Raw genomic sequence first — 16,573 nt, forward strand, 5'->3', positions numbered from 1 at the left:
ACTCCAGAACTAAGCTACACAAGGTCTTTTTTCATATAATATTTTGTGTGTTGCACCAATTACACATTTTTAACCGCATGGACATTAAGGTCCATACAGAAAAATCTTCTAAAACTAGTCCTGGTAGTACATCCTTGTCTTCCTCTGACCAGATGTGTGTAGGGGAAAAGGCTTCAAACTAAATGCATAAGAAGTAGTGTCAGAAGTAAGAACAGCTGTAAGAGAGAAAAAGTTATGACTGAGCAGCAGTAACACACCGAAGGCTTTATCCCTATTGTGTTTAAAGTTTTTAAAACCTTACATGCCATTTGCTGTCCCCCTTGACCCTCATTCTCGACATTAGAAATAAATTTATCCCAGTGTTCTTGGTCCGAGACCCTCTGGGGTACCAGGAGCCGTGTGTGTTTTCAGAGAGTTGATAACCAGCTGCTGTGGCTGCACACTTCGGAAATCGTAGCGCCTACTGGATAGGCATCCCACTTTACGACCAACCATCACGGGACGTCGTCTGTGTTGTCAAAACAAAGATTTACCGGCGACCACAACACAACACACCACCAAGTCTCCACCAACAGCCGCCAGGGACCGCTACCCGTTCGCGGAGCCTGCAAAACAGCTTCACCAGAGGTTGCAGCTAGCCTGGGAATTACTTTGCGACGCCAGGCACGTATTCGCAAATATTTCCGGCATATACATCCGCCAATGGGCTTTATAAGGCGGCGCACTGACGGCAAAAATCAGTTCGACGCGCCACATGGAGGGACACAGATTTCCTTTCGCGGTTATCTCCTTAGGCGATATGTTCCGATTATTTCAAGGCGCTGGAAAACTCCCCTTTCATGCTCTCCCATTGGCTACGTTATGTACACCCACTGTACGCCATGCAGGGGTCACGCTACTCATGTCTTCTTGGATGAGAGAAAGAAAACCATATTGAGGGAGAACATTGGGTAAATTATTACAAAGGATTATGGTATGATGATACAGCACAACACTCTAAAATCGAAATAATAGACGAGAAAGATGATGAAATACAGTCTGACGAAATAGCATTTGGCTGAATATCACTTAACATAAACGCGACAGGAAGAGATGGTATTATTACTGAATTGCTAAAACATGACGGAATGACTTTATACTTTCGACTGCTAAATCTCTTAAACGAATGTTGGAAAGACAGCGGTATTCCCAAATGCTGGAAGATTGCTAGAGTGATACCGCTTTCTTTAAAAAAAGTATTTAAAAACGTAAGCAGTAAATACAGAGGAATGAATTTGCTCGACCAGGCATACAAGGTATACGCTGAGATTTTAAACACAAGAGTTACAAACGTAATGGAGGTAGTACTGCGTGAGGAACAAATGGGTTTTAGGAAAGAAGAATCCAAAGCTGATGCAGTTTTTATGTTACAGCAAACAATACAACAACACGTAAAGTATAACAGAGAAACGCCTTTTTCTTTTCTTGATTTTTTAAAAAGGTATGATAATGTCAGTAGATAATGACGTATCATGGATATTCGATAAAGCTAATAAAAAAGATAAGAAGTTTATATGAGAATACCACTATCACTGTAGATCTCAACATAAAATGGCTAATGAGATACGAATTAACATAGGAGTACGACATGGCAGCTCCCTCTCACCAGCTTTGTTCAACATTTACATACACGAAATAACGCATATGCGGAAAACAGAATTTCAAAGAGATACAGTATATACCTAGACAAGAGAACTTATAAACAACTTATGATGTGCTGACTATGCAGTAATCCTAGCAGATAAGGAAACGGACTTTCAGAAAGAGATTTATTTACCGAAACTAATCAGTACGGAATTTGACATGGAGATCTCAACAGAAAGAACTAAAACAACTGCCTTCATGTGGACGGAACGCGCCAGAACCAAAATAGAGATAGATCATAAGATTTTACAGCAAGCAAACCACTTCAGCTGCCTGGATGTGATGTGACATATGGCTACAGAGAAGATATGGAAACTAGGTTTAGTAAATTCAGTCGTATATGTGGAATAGTTATTAGAAACCTTAAAAGGAAAAGTAGGAAAGATACTTAAATTCTGCAATACTGTCACAGTCCCCACACAGCTCCATGGAAACGAGACCTGGGTGATTGCCAAAAAGCGAGAAAGCCTTATTCACGCACAAGAAATGACATTCCCGAGAAATGTTAAAGACTGCACAATAGAAGAAACGCTGAGGAATCAAGATATTAGAGAAGAACTAGTATTGGTTTTGATTTATGTTTTGATGGTAATCAGCCACGCTCACAGAAAATGTTTGTATCTTAGGAATTGCTCCTGTAACCTTACCGGCGGTTGTAAAAAGCAGCAACGCAAAGACTGTGGTTACAGTCTGGTGTCTGATAATGCATTCGCCTGTTTATTAAATTCTTTCTGTTGTTTATCAACACCTCTATTTACAATGAATGTTTAATTACTCAGCGAGAGGATTAAGCATGGTTCCCACATTGGTGGGATTATGCGATGCATGTAAAATAAAGTATTCCTATGACTACACCATATGCGAGGCTGTACGTTATCACAGCAATAGAACTCAGTTGGCCTCACTTAAGTTCTCACCCTGTTTCCCTCGCTAAAATTCACCAAACGTTATACGATGTGCAAGACATTCTGATACATTGTTGCTGGTTGGGGGCAATAAGTAGTAAAACTCCACCTAAGCACGGAGCTTCTTCAAATGGGTGTGAAATCTTATGGGACTTAACTGCTCAGGTCATAAGTCCCTAAGCTTTCACACTACTTAACCTAAATTATCCTAAGGACAAACACACACACCCACGCCCGAGGGAGGACTCGAACCTCCGCCGGGACCAGCCGCACAGTCCATGAATGCAGCGCCCCAGACCGCTCGGCTAATCCCGTGCGGCGGAGCGTATTCGGTTAAGAGTAACTAGCTTACCATTTGCAAGGCACTCTTATTGTCAGATGAACAAGAGCTAGGAAATTTAGATGCTAGTGAGGTGCAGAGGCTACTGTTAGACGGATTTTCCTGGTGTCATTCAAAGAAATTTACTTGAATTTTGGGCAACTTCTGTTTCCTCTTATTTCGGTTGACACGAAGAGAAGTGCTACCAAAAATGGTTCAAATGGCTCTGAGCACTATGCGACTTAACTTCGGAGGTCATTAGTCGCCTAGAACTTAGAACTAATTAAACCTAACTAACCTAAGGAAATCACACACATCCATGCCCGAGGCAGGATTCGAACCTGCGGCCGTAGCGGTCGCTCGGCTCCAGACTGTAGCGCCTAGAACCGCACGGCCACTCCGGCCGGCGAAGTGCTACCAGTGAAATAAATAAAGTAACAAATTTGCAGTCTGTCAGGGATCATAACATACAGATGTCCCAATGAATCAATGTTGTCATTCACTTTCCGAAACAAACTAAATATGGAGAAAAAATATAGCATCCTGCGAAATAGAACTTCTCTTATAAGCTTATGATAATGACACATTGTATTAATTAAAAGAAATTCCGTTATTTTCTTGTAATCACTGGGCGCTATGAATGTACCGTTGCATGTATGATTACCTGAAATAACAGGTAAGGTACGTCAATTAGCTCCAGAATTTCTCGACTGCTCATCTATGGTGAGTTATACGTTACACAAATATTTACTGCTTCCAACTCTCCTAATATTTAGTGTGATAAAGCTAAAAGGCTTTCCTGTAGAGCAGGAAGGGAATGGAGTGACTGCGACAATGTATTATGTCAGTAATCAGCCCTGTTGACAAGGCCTGTCTTTTTGACGTCCATGTTAGCGGCGTGTTGTTACTCGTAACGATGATGGAAAGCCCGCGACCGGCTGAAAGAGTGGCCCGGATTGAGCCAATATTGACGCGGGGCAGGCAGACGATCATGTAGCGCACATCGCCGCTGTGGGCGGCAGGACTCGTTATTTCTGCCAGCGGAGCTACTCGCGAAATTTGCGACTCTTTCGTTAGTCAAATACTCGTTTATTCCAGTTCATTTTGCCGTTTAACAGCCAGATGGCAATATAATGAGTCACAATCATTATACGTGTCCAGCAAAGAGGAAGTTAATGGACGGGCATTCTACTGTACAAAAAAGTTCGAGCAAACGCAACAACTTTTGTTCTCTCTACAAAGCGGCATGTCACTAAATTAACTCGCTTCACTCATTTTCTACAGCTTTAGACTACATCAATAAACTGCTCCAATAAAAATGTTTAATGTCTGTACATTCGAACATGGCCGGTAACACATTAGTCAATGGTAACTGCGGACAGTTAATGTAAAAAAGGAAACTCTCGATATAATGTTGGCCTATGTGTTCTGAGTAGGTGTCGTCATCTATTAGACCTCACGTTTACCTTACGTTATGTTACCGTTTTCAACTTGTCACTCGTATCATTAGAAAAGCTGACTGCCAGGTATTATTTGTGGCACAAATGATGATACACTGAAGTAATGAGCGACCACACTAAATGATTACTTAAAGTATCAGCAGCAATGCACAAAATAAACAACGCAGTACATATACTGTAAATTCTGAAACTCAAATCTTGACTTTTCGTTCGAAGTGAAAAGTATTGGCATTCACTGGAGGCTTTCACGCCATGGTCAAATGACACTGGGAAATACGTATCACCTCGGTTCCGAGTGTTCCGTAACCTGTACAGAAAATTGGAATAGAGATCAACATAAACATCATTTCCACCCTTTTTATTGCCCATGAAAACAACACAACGCGACCTTCGGTTGCGGTGGTCCAGATTGCTGCACACAACGGTAGCTCTAATACCCAGTAGCACGTCCTCTTGCATTATTGCATGTCTGTATTCGCCGTGGCATACTATCCACAAGTTCATCAAGGCACTGTTAGCCCAGACTTTCCCAATCCTCAACGGCGATGCAGCGTAGATCCCTCAGAGTGGTTGGTGGGTCACGTCGTCCAAAACAACCCTTTTCAATCTATCCCAGGCGTGTTCGATACAGTTCATGTCTGGACAACATGCTGGCCACTCTCGTCGAGCGATGTCGTTATCCTGTAGGAAGTCATTCACAAGATGTGCACGATGGGGCCGTAAATAGTCATCCATGAAGATGACTGCCTCACCAATATGCTGCCGATATGGTTGCACTATCGGTCGGAGGATGGCATTCACGTATCGTACAGCCGTTACGGCGCCTTCCATGACCACCAGTGGCGTACGTCGGCTACACATAGTGCCACCCCTAAACAGCACGGAACCTCCACATTGCTGCACTCGCTGGACTGTGTCTAACGCGTTCACCCTGACCGGGTTGCCTCCGAACACATCTCCGACTATTGACTAGTTGAAGGCATATGCAACACAAATCGGTGAACGTGAGGCCAATCCTGAGCGGTCCATTCGGCATGATGTTGGGTCCATCTGTACCGCGCTACATGGTGTCGTGTTTGCAACGATGGACCTCGCCATGAACGTCGGGTGTGAAGTTGCGCGCCGGCCGCGTTGGTCTGGCGGTTCTAGGCGCTGAGTCCGGAACCGAGCGACTGCTCCGGTTGCAGGTTCGAATCCTGCCTCGGGCATGGATGTGTTTGTTCTAAGTTCTAGGGGACTGATGACCACAGATGTTAAGTCCCATAGTGCTCAGAGCCATTTTTTTTAAGTTGCGCGTCATGCAGCCTACTGCGCACAGTTTGAATAGTAACAAGATGTCTTGTGGCTGCAAGAAAAACATTGGTCAACATGGTGGCGTTGCTGTCAGGGTTCCTCCGAGCCGTAATTCGTAGGTAGCGGTCATCCACTGTAGTACAGCCCTTGGGCGGCCTGAGCGAGGCATGTCATCGACAGTTCCTCTCTCCCCCTATCTCCTCCATGTCCGAACAGCATCGCTTTGGTTCATTCCGAGACACCTGGACACTTCCCTCGTTGAGAGCCCGTCCTGGCACAAAGTAACAATACGGACGCGATCGAACTGTGGTACTGACCGTCTAGGCATGGTTGAACTTCCTGGTGGAATGACTGGAACTGATCGTCTGTCGGACCCCCTGGGTCTAATATGCGCTTCTCATGCAAGGTTGTATACATCTTTGGGCGGCTTTTGTGACATCTCTGAACGATCAGAGGGACTGTGTCTGTGATACAATATCCACAGTCAACGTCTCACTCAACGTCTATCTTCAGGCGTTCAGGGAGCTGGGGTGGTGCAAAACTTTTTTTGATGTGTTTAGATTAGGGTCAAAAACATTTCCACACTGGCTACTTTCTCACTATCGCTTTTGAGCCTTACGTATGTGTAAGAATTTTTTAAAAGTCGGAAAAGGTTTCTAGTGAACGTCAGCAGTATAAATGTTTAATTTGACAAAACGATGTTAGCTCTTGAGAAAATATTATTTAAACTATTCTTAGCGCTTGTGGAAACCAACACAGAAAAAAAGAACATGTGCGGTAGTAGGTTTATTGCAACATGCGCTGTTTGTCGCCACAATTTTTAATATACAAAACAAAATATCTGTCATCGAACCGCTTGATATCGACGTCGCAAAAGGCCAATGATCATTACAGAAGTCGGGCTCCGCATATTGCCTACCACACAACCGCAATACTGGCTGCTAATGGCAACAGCGGGCGGGACTGGAGGTATACTGGGGGTGTTATAAAAAGGTACGGCCAAACTTTCAGGAAACATTCCTCACACACAAATAAAGAAAAGATGTTATGTAGACATGTGTCCGGAAACGCTTAATTTCTTTGTTAGAGCTCATTTTAGTTTCGTCAGTATGTACTGTACTTCCTCGATTCACCGCCAGTTGGCCCAATTGAAGGAAGGTAATGTTGACTTCGGTGCTTGTGTTGAGATGCGACTCATTGCTCTACAGTACTAGCATCAAGCACATCAGTACGTAGCATCACCAGGTTAGTGTTCATCACGAACGTTGTTTTGCAGTCACTGCAATGTTTACAAATGCGGAGTTGGCAGGTGCACATTTGATGTATGGATTAGCACGGGGCAATAGTCGTGGCGCGGTACGTTTGTATCGAGACAGATTTCCATAACGAAGGTGTCCCGACAGGAAAACGTTCAAAGCAATTGATCGGCGTCTTAGGGAGCACGGAACATTCCCTCCTATGACTCGTGACTGGGGAAGACCTAGAACGACGAGGACACCTGCAATGGATGAGCAAATTCTTCGTGCAGTTGACGATAACCCTAATGTCAGCGTCAGAGAAGTTGCTGCTGTACAAGGTAACGTTGACCACGTCACTGTATGGAGAGTGCTACGGGAGAACCAGTTGTTTCCGTACCATGTACAGCGTGTGCAGGCACTATCAGCAGCTGATTGGCCTCCACGGGTACACTTCTGCGAATGGTTCATCCAACAATGTGTCAATCCTCATTTCAGCGCAAATGTTCTCTTTACGGATGAGGCTTCATTCCAACGTGATCAAATTGTAAATTTTCACAATCAACATGTGTGGCCTGAGGAGAATCCGCACGCAATTGTGCAGTCACGTCATCAACACAGATTTTCTGTGAACGTTTGGGCAGGCATTGTTGGTGAGGTCTTGATTGGGCCCCATGTTCTTCCACCTACGCTCAATGGAGCACGTTATCATGATTTCATACGGGATACTCTACCTGTGCTGCTAGAACATGTGCCTTTACAAGTACGACACAACATGTGGTTCATGCACGATGGAGCTCCTGCACATTTCCGTCGAAGTGTTCGTACGCGTCTAAACAACAGATTCGGTGACCGATGGATTGGTAGAGGCGGACCAATTCCATTGTCTCCACGCTCTCCTGACCTCAACCCTCTTGACTTTCATTTATGGGGGCATTTGAAAGCTCTTGTCTACGACACCCCGGTACCAAATGTAGACACTCTTAGTGCTCGTATTGTGGACGGCTGTGATACAATACGCCATTCTCCAGGGCTGCATCAGCGCATCAGGGATTCCATGCGAAGGAGGGTGGATGCATGTATCCTCGCTAACGGAGGGCATTTTGAACATTTTCTGTAACAAAGTGTCTGAAGTCACGCTGGTACGTTCTGTTGGTGTGTGTTTCCATTCCATGATTAATGTGATTTGAAGAGAAGTAATAAAATGAGCTCTAACATGGAAAGTAAGCGTTTCCGGACACATGTCCACATAACATATTTTCTTCCTTTGTGTGTGAGGAATGTTTCCTGAAAGTTTGGCCGTACCTTTTTGTAACACCCTGTATAATTATGCCTACTGTTAATCCGGATGGTAAATTTTCTGGAAAGTTACTTATTGTGCTGCGCAAAGTTCAAGGCGCTCTGCTCCCTACGATTCTTTCTCGCGTGCGTGATCTTGTAAGGGTAGTAGCGAATATTTACGTCATAACAAGCAAGGGTGGAAAAATGTACGTAAGATAACTATCTCCTTCTAGTAAAGTGTGCGATATTGCAGTTCATACCAGCTGGAATCACTCGACAAAATCAGCCTCTGGATGTCTGTTTTTCCTGTGCCTATAAAACATATTATTGCACTATTTGCAGCTACGCCTTAAAGTCTAACCAGCTTCATGATAAGCTTCACTATGGACTCCTTCGCTTTCGGTTGCATGCTATCATACTCCACCAGTTCTCATCAGCACGTTACGCCAAAATGATCCTATATGTATTCTTTAAGACTGGGTGCCCAGCTGAAAGTCCTGCACGGTGTGTACCTCCCAAGGAGTTGGCTTCGCTCTTGATGGTGCAAACCTTTGTGATCACTGTGGCGCGGCATTTTTCTATCGGTGTTCAGTGTGCAAGCTAATGGTTTGTTTTGAAAATTTCTTGAATAACGACGATGTCCATTTTGTGAAGTGCAATATAGGCAACTCGCATCCGACCTCGCAGCATACACTGGACGTGTTGCATCGAGGCAAACGGTGTACAGAAGCCTTTGACAGAGAGGCCTTTGTTATCGGAGTCCTGCTGCATGTGTACCTCTGACACGTCTTCACAGAAGACAGCGCCTGGAATGGAGTCGTCAACGTACTTCCTGAACGGTCGAATATTGAGCCAATGTTCTTATCATTGATGATTCCCAGTTTGGTCTGGAGTGTGATTCCCGACGGATTCGCATCTGGAGAGAACGTGTAACACGATTGCGGGACCCAAACACTGTGGAAAGAGACCGATATCAAGGAGGATCCCTAATAGTGTGGGCAGGGATTATGTTGACCACCCGAACACCTCTTTATGAAACTGTACGGGTGAATCGGCACGGTTAAACTGCTATCACTATCGTGACGATATCTTGGGACCCCATGGGCGGTTGTTGCGCGGTGCTGTGGGCTCAGATTTCGACTCAATGGACGATAATGCTCGACCTCATACAGCACGGGTAGTTGATGTTTTCTCGCATACAGATGATGTTACACGCGTGGTGTGGCCTGCTCGCTCTGCCGATTTGAATCCCATAGAGTTAATCCGGAATGCACTAGGGAGACAGATTGCGTCACGACAGGATCCAACAATCACTCTCCAAGACTCGCAAACAGCTCTGCAGAAATAATGGGCATTATAGCCTCAACATGGGATTGATGACATTATTCACAGCATGTCAGTGATCGTCAGATCCGTGCTGCTGCCAGAGGTGGTCACGTCCCATATAGAGCACATTAGCCAGTTGTCTGAATGTGTGTACAAATCCTCTAAGTTCGAAAAGAAGAACACTTTTGTCTACGGTTATGCATGTTGCAGTTGTTTACGTTCTGTATTCTTTACATTATTTCCACTTTACTATGAAGTATTTATGCTGTTTTGTGTCAAAATAAATACACCCTTGCGAAATTTCCGTTTGTTGCTTTAATTTTGGACACCAGCGTATTTTTGTTTGCTTAGCTATAACTTAGAACCTTCTGTGGGTGAACAGGCCCATCTCTCTTGTTGATTTTTTGTAATGTCGGAATTAGAGATCCTGTCTTTTTTTTTTTTTAGTAATTAATAGGTAGAGTGATTTCTCGTTATGTATGTTACAGTAGCAAGTGTAACGAGAGTATTGTAATTAATTCTGACCTTGACGTATATTGGCAAGGGCGGCGGCACATTGAGCGCCATTGGCGTATAGTAAACATTGCATCCTTTCATCTGAACGAGAACGTCCACGTCGCAGTAAGGTATATATGTTTACTGAATTGAGAATTATCAAGCAGCTGACACGGGAACCGTAAGTGTTGCAGTTAATCTTTTGATTTGTCTATTCCATTGGAAATTTGAGTGAGAAAGGCAGAGCAAGTTTAGTGCAAGTTTAATCTTTTAAATTATTGTGTTTTGCTGTGTGGGGCACGCACGGCCTTCTTATTCACTGTTGTACATGAAAGGCTGCCCTAAATGATAGCCGTTTCTTGGCGTCTATGTTGAGCTGGCTAAATTTAAAGAGGTGGCTACTACCAGAAAAGTTGGTACGGATTCAGCTGTTCACATGCTTTAATTTATACGTTCAGTGAAAGTATTCCAGTAAGCACCTCTTTACTTTAGAATTCTGATTTTGATGCTCATAAGAAACTGCATATTTATTAGGTTGATGCATAATTTCGTAGTGTTTATCCATAAATTTAATAAACAAAAATGGCTCTAAGCTAAGGGGACTTAACATTTGAGGTCATCAGTCCTCTAGACTTGGAACTACTTAAACCTAACTAACCTAAGGACATCACACACATCCATACCCGAGACAGGATTCCAACCTGCGACCGTAGCAGCAGCGCGATTCCGGACTGAAGCGCCTACAGCCGAACGGCCACAGCTTTAACAAACGCAACAGATAAACATAACAGAGACTTCAGTAATCAATAATATAATCTCCTCCACTATTTACAACACTCAGCAATGCCGGGATACTTTCGATTCCGCGACTGTAGAAATCAAGTAGTTTTGAGGCGAAGGACTCGTCGAACCTGTTCAGAGCGGATTTTTATCCGGACAAAAAGTTCCTTCAGGCTTTTTCGACAGGGAGTAAAAGCTGAAGCTCTGAGGGCGCAAGATCAGGTGAACAAGGCGGGTGCTGGATGACCTCCCAGCCCAGCTTGCTTATACTTTTATCGTCAGTCTAGCAGAAAGTGCAGTAGTATCACTTCGCGCAGTCTTCCTAGTCGTTTTTCTTGGATTGAGTCTGCAAGACATCTCCAATGTTGACAATAAATGTCAGCTGCGATGGTTACACCTTGGGGAAGCAATTCTTAGTACATCACAACGTCGCTTTTCCACTAGACGCACAAAAATGGTTCAAATGGCTCTGAGCACTATGGGACTTCACTTCTAAGGTCATCAGTCCCCTAGAACTTAGAACTACTTAAACCTAACCAACCTAAGGACATCACACACATCCATGCCCAAGGCAGGATTCGAACCTGCGGCCGTAGCGGTCGCGCGGTTCCAGACTGTAGCGCCTAGAACCGCTCGGCCACACCGGCCGGCACCAGATGCACATCATCATCTTTTTTTTTTTTGGATGAGCACAGGACTTACTAAGGGAAGGTGCTGCTTTGTTTGGGTTCATCCATTCCTTTCTTTTCCATAAAGACACCGTTTCTCGACTACAGTAGCGATACAAGCGGAGATGCCCATGTGGCCTCCTGCTGATTTTTATGATTTTGGGTTGGAGCATGCGCTACCCGTACATTCGATTTTTGAACGTTCCCCATTGCATGAAAATGTCGCACGATGTTGGTATGATTGCAGTTCGTCACTTTTTCCAGTTCTTAAGTACGCTGACAGGGGGCATTGCGGATTAATGCATTTAAACTATTTCCGTCAAACCCTGTACGTCTTCATAAACGTCGGGAGTCACTACGTCAAAACGATCGTCCTTAAAGCGAGAAAACCATTCTCTTGCCGTGCTTTGTCCTATGGTATTAGTTCTACATACGGCGTAAATGTTCCTGGCTGCCTCTGCTGCAGTCACCCTTCTTTTAAGCTGGTACAGGTTAATACGTCGGAAATGTTCTGATTTCTGCACTTGTCACTCCATTTTCTAGCGTCCACTGCTCCATTCACTATCTCCAAATGACAAAATAACAATACGTAAACTCAGATAGCTACAGTGAACTACAAATAGAAAAGACAAACCACAGCAACCGGAATACCAACATGAAAAACAAAAACGCTACGAACTTACGCACCAAGTCAATATTTTGTTTGGCTCCCTATTGACTTGCGGCAGCCATTTGGATCGGCCTCTTGGCCGTACAAATTAAAAGTTCTGAAAAGCTATAAGATTGGTTAATTGGGAAGTTGCGAGTGATTGCTTCAACTTGGGCTAGTGTGTCCACAAGTGTTTAAAATCTTGTCACTCTAACGCTTAACTTGGCAAGTGCGTAGGCACAAACTGAAGTGTGGTATTACTTGGAGAATACTATCAGTAACCGAGGTTCCGGAGCTTAATAAAAATCTACGAGTATGTGTGCTTGGGCAGTAGCGCCTAGAGGTTAAATTCACTCTGTACGGAAGACAACCCTGTAGGTAGGTCAGCCACAGCTATGAGTACTCGCCCTGGGTGTTAATAAACTGTTTCAGCTCTATTAAATCTTTTATTATCGGATCGGCACCAGTTTCGTGGCACTAAAAGCCACATCGCCAACCGAGTGAGGTGGCGCAGTGGTTAGACACTGGACTCGCATTCGGGAGGACGACGGTTCAATCCCGCGTCCGGCCATCCTGATTAGGTTTTCCGTGATTTCCCTAAATCACTCCAGGCAAATTCCGGGATGGTTCCTCTGAAAGGGCACGGGCGACTTCCTTCCCAATCCTTCCCTAATCCGATGAGACCGATGACCCCACTGTCTGGTCTCCTTCCCCAAACAACCAAGCCAGCCACATCGTCAGATGAACATCTGATAATAGTAAATCCTGACGGAATAACAACCCAGAGATATACACTAGTATGGTAAATTATTTGAATTTTTTAAAAACTGTTAAAATTCTACGTGAGTATACTAACATTTTAAAATTCTCATGTAAAAGATTTTTATGGTTTTTTTGAATTCAAATCTTAAAATAATTTACCATACCGTTGTTTATCTCACGGTTGGTATTCCTTTTGGATTTATTGTTAGATGTTCACCTCAAGATGTGGCCTTTAGTGCCACGAAACTGGTAGTAATCAATAAGACTAAATACAGCTGAAGCGGTTCATTAATACCCAAGATCACTTTGTACTGTATGTCGTAGGTGTCACCACTCTCACGTTCTGAATGATCATTCTGCTACTTTGGGATAACTGGATGGTACTTGCGCTTCAGTTCATATGTGTCTTAGGTTTTATTTACTGGTTCTGAAACTATTTGTGGACTAAGAGTAATTATACCGTGACCTGTGGGCATTAATGGCCGCAGTTGCTGAATATTGGTACTGTCTATTGTTTTCTAAAATGGTTCAAATGGCTCTGAGCACTATGGGACTTAACATCTGTGGTCATCAGTCCCCTAGAACTTAGAACTACTTAAACCTAACTAACGTAAGGACATCACACACATCCATGTCCGAGGCAGGATTCGAACCTGCGACCGTAGCGGGCACGCGGTTCCAGACTGTAGCGCCTAGAACCGCACGGCCACACCGGCCGGCTATTGTTTTCTAAAGGAGAGTAAACTTTAGAATATGGTCTCCACTGTATTAATTTTATTATTTTAAATTTAAGTAAAGAAATTATTTGGATGCTTTATTACAATATTGTGAAGTATTTATCGTGCCTCTTTACGGATCTCTTTTGCTGTCAGTAAATATTTTTATTGTATAAATAAACTGGCTGTTAATTGTGCACTTCGTTCATTGTGAACCAGTATATTACCGCTTCAAAACTAGCTCCCTACCGTCTTAATAACTTTTAGTAGTGCTCTGGAGATGTGTCTACGCCCAGTAAAAGAAAAAGTTACAGGGCTTGTGGAATGGAATGGAAGGTATCGTGTGCAACGAATATGAACTGAGAGTAAACCAAAGAAAGAGTAAAGTAATGACGAGAAGCAGAAATGAGACAAGAGATTTACTAAAATTAAGGACACTCAGAAAAGGAAGTGAAATTAATTTTTTTTTCTGCTGTGGAAGCGAAGTAATGCATGACGGACGAAACAAGTATATGAGAAGCGTATTAACATAGGCTTGGACAACATTCCTCCTTAAGAGGTCTACTAATAGCAAACATATGCTTTAATTTGAGAAAGAGATTTATGGCAACTTACAAGCTGCGACACGATGGTGGATTAAAGCAGTGGCCTAGGAAGTGTTTGTTTATTTGTTTTTAGTGCGCAAAATCAACTAGGGTCATGCGCTCCCACTGTAGAACACGAAGAGAAAGAGAGGAGTTAAAAACGAGTACACGTTAATCCCAATCGACGGAAGAGAAGACAGCTAAAAACAGGGACGTGGAGAAAGGTCTATAAAATGCGCCATACAGAAAAGGATGTCATAAACTAAAAATTAAATGCTCTTCTCCATATCGTTACAACGGATAAAAAGTAAAACGGGGTCGACAGCCCGCGCGTCGTTCGCAAAAATGACCGACAACTCAAACGACAAACACAAACGAGAACTTAAGTGGTTATAAAAAGGGCATTCCGTCGGGAAACGGTGGAACGTCAAAGGTTCAGGGCTATGAGTGCAAAGTGGTGGGGGAGCACAACTTAACAAATAGCGACAGCAAAAGAGACAGAGACCGGTACGCAGCCTAGCTAAAATGATCTCCTCACGGCGAGAGGGCGGAGAGGAGGTCGTCCAAGCCTCTGGGAGAGGCTTAGTAACCCGGAGCTTGTTCCCATAAAGGGAGGTTCAGTGGTGATGCCAAAGAGTAATGCCATCTTCTGAGAGACAGCAACACTGAGGTCATCCGAGAGAATGTAAGAACTAGCGGGCTGAGGTACGAGGACTGCAACCTTCGCAGCAGCGGCAGCGGCCTCGTTTCCTGTCAGACCGACGTGACCAGGAACCCACATAAACATCACAGTGGCTCCATCAAGAGCGAGCAAGTGACAGCTTTCCTGGACCAGTTGCACTAAGGGATGGATGGGATGGATGGTGTACAGTAGAATACATTTCTTTTATTTCCGTCAGTGTTCGCAAAACTTTTGGTCCTTAGACTACCGGTTTCGGTCACCAATGACCATCTTCAGATCTACAGAAAAACATGGGAAATGAAATACCTTTCGTAAAACAGTTGTGTTTGATGTCCCACTAAAAGTTCTCTGGAAATTGGCGGAAATAAAAGAAATTTATTCAGTGAGAATTTGCATCTGGAGCATAACGTTGTGTGGAAGTGAAATCAGGGGCAAACCTGAAAATAAAATCCAAGCTTTTGAGACGCTGTGTTACGGGATAATGCTGAAAATTGAATGGGCTGACGTGATAAGAACTGAGACTAGGGATAATATAAATAGAATACAGCAACTATAAGAAGCGACAGCGTGATAGGACGTCGGGAGAGAGCTTTCGTTGTACTAGACGGAGGCGTATAGGAAAAAAACTGTAAGATTAAAAAACATTCAACAAGTAATCAAGTGCAATTGATAGAGATGAATAGCTAGATATAACACTAGTCAGAACGATGACCTAAGCAAAAAAAAGTCTTTAGGAGAAAAGAGGCTTGTCGGCATAGGCGTAGACGTCACCGGAAAATGTAGCGCGACGAAATCCAGGCTAGCAGCCGTCTGGCTAAAGGCTACCTCGGGGCTCGTCTACGTGAAGGGCCGCCGCTTGCGCAGGCTGTTCCCGGAGAACGTGACCCGCGGCGCCGTTACGGGCACTGCGAACGGCAATTGCTTCACATGCGGTCACACCCGTGTACCAACGATACCTATAGAGTAAGGCGTAACAGCTCCGGTGGACGTTACGCAATTCAGGTTTCATCGCTAGCGCTAACGTAGTCTCCAGCGAAATCATTCCCCCAACACTGCTTTGGCTAACAATACTAGGCACTAAATTTCGCTATGCTGATCCCTGCGATACGTATAAGAGACTCTTTTGAGGTTTTTTTTGTTTTTTTTTTTTAACCGCGAAAGAAAAGTCCCTGTTCTAATATATCCGTGTCACTACGATAGTAAAATATAAACTGTGTGCTGTCGTGGAGTCAAGTGGCATAAGTCTTACCCTGTCTCTTTAATTTTGATAACAAGCAGTAAAGGAAACAAAAGAAAAATTGGGAGTAGGAATTAAAATGCATGGAGAAGAAATAAAAACTTTGAGGTTCGTCGATGACATTGAAATTCTGTCAGAGACAGCGAAGGACCTGGAAGAGTAGCTGAACGGAATGGACAGTGTCTTGAAAGGAGGATATAAGATGAACATCAACAAAAGCAAAACGAGGATAATGGAATGTAGTCGAATTAAATCGGGTGATGCTGCGGGAATTAGATTAGGAAATGAGACGCTTAAAGTAGTATATTAGTTTTGCTATTTGGGGAGCAAAATAATTGATGATGGTCGAAGCAAAGAGGATATAAAATGTAGACTGGCAATGGCAAGGAAAGCGTTTCTGAAGAAGAGAAATTTTTTAACATCGAGTATAGATTTAAGTGTCGGGAAGTCGTTTCTGAAAGTTTTTGTATGGAGTGTAGCCATGTATGGAAGTGAAAC

This window comes from Schistocerca nitens, chromosome 2, assembly GCF_023898315.1.
Source record: "Schistocerca nitens isolate TAMUIC-IGC-003100 chromosome 2, iqSchNite1.1, whole genome shotgun sequence".
In the NCBI taxonomy this organism is placed as follows: Eukaryota; Metazoa; Arthropoda; class Insecta; order Orthoptera; family Acrididae; genus Schistocerca; species Schistocerca nitens.